The sequence below is a fragment of the Mauremys mutica genome, unplaced genomic scaffold (assembly GCF_020497125.1).
Source record: "Mauremys mutica isolate MM-2020 ecotype Southern unplaced genomic scaffold, ASM2049712v1 Super-Scaffold_100463, whole genome shotgun sequence".
NCBI lineage: Eukaryota > Metazoa > Chordata > Testudines > Geoemydidae > Mauremys > Mauremys mutica.
This window is the reverse complement of record NW_025423344.1, coordinates 130,652-136,651: the sequence shown is the minus strand read 5'-3', so window position 1 is coordinate 136,651 and position 6,000 is coordinate 130,652.

The window sequence follows — 6,000 nt, the reverse complement described above, 5'->3', positions numbered from 1 at the left end:
GAGTTATATGTCATTTCCACCCTTAGTTCTATGACCCAGAAGTTGCTGACAGAGATGGTATTGAGAATCACTGAGACTGGGAAGGTATTGCAGTGGGATCTGGTATATTTAGATGGATCTTGCGCACCAGACTTGGCCCACTGCCCTTACAGATGCATCAGGAACCATCTGATCTGTGGTCGGGGGGACATACTTGGACGCTTTCTGGATGGAAGTATGGACATTCACAGTGCTCCTTCCAAGCATATGGACCGGTTAGGGTGGGTGTGGGCTTCCACATACCAAATCCTACCGGGTCCATGGGGAGGATGAATGTGGAACTGAATGCTCCCTTATTAATAACCCCAGCTCCCTAGAGCTTAATTATTTTTTTGTCTTCAAAGTATGAGAAAAACTCAGCCAAATGTTTGTTGAGTATTCTCAAAGGGGGGAATTGTTGGTGTCATTAAGCATAACCCTAGGTAACTCAGGAGGGTGGAAAAAACCACAGTATTAATGAAGCCTTTCTGTACCAGGCCTGAATGAATCAGGGTTGATGCTAAGCTTGTCCAAACCACTTCCATGTTGGACTCTGATTAACCTTGCAAGTCAGAATTGAGAATGGAATGTGTAACTGCTCCTTATCAGTGCAACACTGGCAGCAGGAGATAGTAAAAAGGGGCCCTACTTGTGTTTAGTTTAGAAAGAGGAGAAGGGGAGGGGAGGCAAAGTAATAAATCCAGAAGTAAACCAACCTAACAGCCTTGAAAAGTTACTAATAAGATGAATTGTTTGTTGTCAAGAATGATTTAATCTGTTTGATGTAATTGCCAGCTATACAATATGTCTACTATATAGGAGGGGAGTAAAGGGGGGAGGAGAACAGTGGGGGGTAATGAGGATGCCTAGTTGAAGTCATGTATAAGAAGAGACACACAGCTTATGTCTGTGTGCTTGATTTGAGACGTGTGTGTCTCCGAGCATCCTGTTATTTGAGAAACTCAAATACACTTTTGACTGCTTCTCCACCCTGGTGTGTCTATTGGAAGCGAGGTACACCGGGCAACGAACCACTGTTTGCTGCCTCAGGCCTTTTGGGCCGGCAACAAGGGGGTCGTGACCCCCCGGGGGTCGTGCCCCATCCAACCCCCATGCTCCTTGATGCCCCCCCCGGGACCCCTGACCCATCCACCCACCATCCCAGTCCCCTGACTGCCCCCTGCCACCCCACCCAACCCCTCCTCTCATTCTTGATGCCCCCCGGGACCCCTGCCCCATCCAACCACTTTTCACTGAAGACTGAAGTAAAAGAGACATTAAACACTTCAGGCTGCTTGATATCATCAGTTATTAGATCTCCTTCCCCACTAAATAGAAAAACCTACACTTTCCTCCATCCTTCTTTTACTCCTGATGTATTTAACAAACCTCTTCAAATTGCCTTTTACTGTATGTTCATTGCTAGATGTAACTCATTTTGTGCTTTAGCCTTTTTTATTTTGTTCCCTACATGCTTGTGCTACGCTTTTGTAATCCTCCTTAGCAATTTGTCCATGTTTCCACTTTTTGTAGGATTCCTTTTTGATTTTCAGGTCATTAAAGAGCACCTGATGGAATTATATTGGCCTCTTACTATTCTCTCTTTCCTTCACACTGAGATAGTTTGAATTTATGCCTTTAATACTGTCTTCTTGAGAAAACTGCCAACTCTCATGAACTCCTTTATCCCTTAAATTTTATTCCCATGAGACCTTACCTACCAATGTTCTAAATTTGTTAAAGTCTGCTTTTTTGAAGTCCTTATTCTCCTGATCTCACGCCTTCCTTTCCTTAGAATCATTAAATCGATAATTTCATGATTACTTTGACCCAAATTGCACTCCACCTTCAGATTCGCTACCAATTCCTCCTTGACCAGAGTCAAGTCTAAAATGGCTGTCCCACAGGTTACTTCTTCCACTTTCTGAAACAAGAAATTGACCCAATATATTCTAAGAATTTATTGGAAGTGCTGTGTTTTGTTGTGTTACTTTTTCAGCAGATGTCTGAGTAAAAACCCCATTACTACCAGCTCCTGTGTTTTGGATATTTGTTATTTGTTCTAGAAATGCCTCATCCACCTCCTCTTCCTGATTTGGTGGTCTATAGCTGGCCTCTACTATGATGTCATCCATATTTCCCCCACCTTTTATTTTTACCCAAAGACTTTCAGCTGATCTGCCTTCTTGATGGACAATGCAACACCATCTACTTTTTTTCCCCAGCACATCCTCCTCGAATGAGCTGTCCCCCTCTATACCATTATTCTAGTCATGAGACTTATCCCACAAAGCCTCTGTGATGCCAATTAAATCATTTATCTTATATACGAATATGTCCCACTATGCCCACCCTACTCTTTTCAGTATGCTATCTTGAGCTGAGCTAGTTCAAGTCCGTGTACTCAAGCTGGGACTCTCACCTCCCAGCTGCAGTGTAGACATATTCTACGAGAATTTTAAGCCCTGCTGGAGAAAACTATGAGTAAGTGAAAAATTGAATTATTACTGAAAAACTTTTGCATCCTTAATTGTACCATTAGTTAAAAAATGATCTACATTAATATTACTTTTGTTTGATGTTTTCTCTACATTTCAGTTCATTGATGATTTATAAATGACTACAGAAAATAGGAACCACAGTTTAATCCAAAGATATCCTACAAAAGCCTAAACATCAAGGTTAGTAAAAATATTAAGTCTTAAATGCAACAACGTAACTAAATGGTTCAGAGTGAAGTTTAATGGAGGGACAATAAGAAAGTAGGACATGCCCAGAAGGGCAAATCTTAGTGCCCATCTATAAAAAGAGAAATAAGGACAACCCAGGGAATTACAGACCAGTCAGCTTAACTTCTGTACCTGGAAAGATAATGGAGCAAATAATTAAGCAATAAATTTGCAAACACCTAGACGATAAGGTGATAAATATCAGTCAGCATGGATTTGTCAAGAACAAATTGTGTCAAACCAACCTGATAGCTTTCTTTGAGAGGGTAAACAAGCCTTGTGGATGGGGGAAAGTGATAGATGTGGTATAGCTTGACTTTAGCCAGGCTTTTGATACTGTCTCACAAGACCTTCTCATAAACAAACTAGGGAAATACAACCTAGAGGGAGCTACTATAAGGTGGGTGCATAACTGGTTGGAAAATCATTCCTAGAGAGTAGTGATCAGTGGTTCACAGTTATGCTGGAAGGGCATAGAATATTAGGGTTGGAAGGGACCTCAGGAGGTCATCTAGTCCAACCCCTGGCTCAAAGCAGGACCAATCCCCAGATTTTTACCCCCAGTTCCCCAAATGGCCCCCTCAAGGACTGAACTCACAACCCTGGGTTTAGCAGGCCAATGCTCAAACCACTGAGCTATCCCTCCCCCCAACATAATGAGTGGGGTCCCGCAGGGACTGGTTCTGGGTCCGGTTCTGTTCAATATCTTCATCAATGATTTTGATAATGGCATAGAGAGTACACTTATAAAGTTTGTGAATGATACCAACCTGGGAGGGGTTGCAAGTGCTTTGAAAGATAGGATTAAAATTCAAAATGATCTGGACAAACTGGAGAAATGACCTGAAGTAAATACGATGAAATTCAATAAGGACAAATGCAAAGTACTCCATTTAGAAAGGAACAATCAGTTGCACACATACAAAATGGGAAATGACTGCCTAGGAAGGAGTACTGCAGAAAGGGATCTGGGAATCATAGTGGATCACAAGCTTAATATGAGTTAACAGTGTAACACTGTTGCAAAAAAAGCAAACATCATTCTGGTCTGTATTAGCAGGAGTATTGTAAGCAAAACACAAGTAATTCTTCTGTGACATATTTTTCATGTATGTGATTTTGGTAGAGCCCTAAGAATAAATGTCCACACAGGGAGTTAGTATGGACTAGCTACTGCATTGTAAATTCACACTGTAGCTCATTGATTCTAATCTCAGCCTTTCCTGACCACTGTATCCCTTTCAGGAGTCTGAAGCCTGAGATCCACTGCCTGGGGCTAAAGCATACAACTTAGCATTACTGGGCTCCCTGTGGTGTAGAGTGCCAGGCAACAGCCTTGCTTGCAGCCCCCCTAAATCTATCGATGCACCCCCCCCACCCCAGGCTGAGAAACACTGACGTAGACACAGGGTGGCTCCAGGCCCCAGCACGCCAAGCACGTGCCTGCAAGCCGCAGGGGGCGCTCTGCCGGTGCTGCGAGGCGGCAGGCAGGCAGGCTGCCTCCAGCGGCTTGCCTGCGGAGGGTCCGCTAGTCCCGTGGCTTCGGAGGACCAGCGGACCCTCTGCAGGCAAACTGCCGGAGGCAGCCTGCCTGCCGTGCTTGGGGCAGCAAAATCCCTAGAGCCGCCCCTGCGAAGACAAGTAGACACGCCGCCTGGAAGACTTCTGTGTACCCACAGTGGGTATGCATACCCTTGGTTGAAAACCACTGCTCTAGCTTATTTTGCAATATTTTCCCTGTGTAGACAAGCCCTTTCCACTCTGGGCAGTTTATATTCTGAGCAGCATATCTGTTAGATACTCCATAGCAAACACCCAGGACCTCACCTTCTTTTCTTTTCAGATCACTGTACTGTAGCTTTCCTCCCCATCATGAAGAAGCATTAAAGAAGGCAAGACAGGAACTTCTGCTCCCCTGCCCTGGCAGTGATACTGTTGCCGGCCCAAAGGGCCCGAGGGGGCAACAGTGGGGTTCGTTGCCCAGTGTGCGTCACACTAATTAACACACCAGGGTGGAGAAGCAAACCAAGTTTATTTGAGCCCAAATAAGGTGCAAGGGAGAAATAGCAATCTCAAATCCTGCACACCTGCGCGCAGGCGGGGTCCCAGCATTTATTACCCCCCCCCTTTTTTTTTTATCTGTACTTTTCCACTGTGGGGAGTATTTTCTCATGCATATAGCCTTGATTACAGCATCTGCTTTCCGCCTATTTTATCTAATATTGGCTGTATCTGGTACCAACCGGCCTTGCAGCTGCCAGTAGTCAGCACATAGCACAAGAGATTACAAAAGTTTAGTAAGGCTAACTAAAGCGCTTCACATAGAGGTACTTTGGTTCACATAGGCCTAGAGCCATCCTCCCGAGTTACCTAGATTTATGCCCAGTGACACCAACAATACAAAGTGGCAGCCGCCGGGCATATCTAACATGCGGCCCCCTGACACTGGCAAAGATAGTGCGTAGCACCGAACATTTATCAGACTCTGGCCGCTGCACTGCCTTACATACCATGTAGCAGCAGAGCCAGCGAGGCTGTGCATTAGCTTGTATGACGCTGTATCCCAGCACCTGGCCTTCCCGCTCCGAGCGCAACCACGGGGCACCGTGAGCACAGCGCCCACAGGGTGCTCTCAGCGTGGAGCAGCTAACACGCGGGTAACTGGGTGGGAACGGCTTCAGCCGGAGGCAGCTTACCGGGGGACTGACTGGCCAAGCAGGCGGCGGGGAGAAGGGGGCTGAGCTGGGCACGGCCTGAGGGGAGAAGGGAGCTGAGTGGCCAGGCGGGCGGCGAGGAGAAGGGGGCTGGGCTGGGCACGGCCTGAGGGAGAAGGGGGAAGAGTGGCCAGGCGGGAGGCGAGGAGAAGGGGGCTGGGCTGGGCACGGCCTGAGGGGAGATGGGTGCTGAGTGGCCAGGCGGGCGGAGTGGAGAAGGGGGCTGGGCTGGGCACGGCCTGAGGGGAGAAGGGAGCTGAGTGGCGAGGCGGGCGGCGAGGAGAAGGGGGCTGGGCTGGGCACGGCCTGAGGGGAGAAGGGAGCTGAGTGGCCAGGCGGGCGGCGAGGAGAAGGGGGCTGGGCTGGGCACGGCCTGAGGGGAGAAGGGGGAAGAGTGGCCAGGCGGGCGGCGAGGAGAAGGGGGCTGGGCTGGGCAGGGCCTGAGGGGAGAAGGGGACTGACTGGCCAAGCAGGCGGCGAGGAGAAGGGGGCTGAGCTGGGCACGGCCTGAGGGGAGAAGGGAGCTGAGTGGCCAGGCG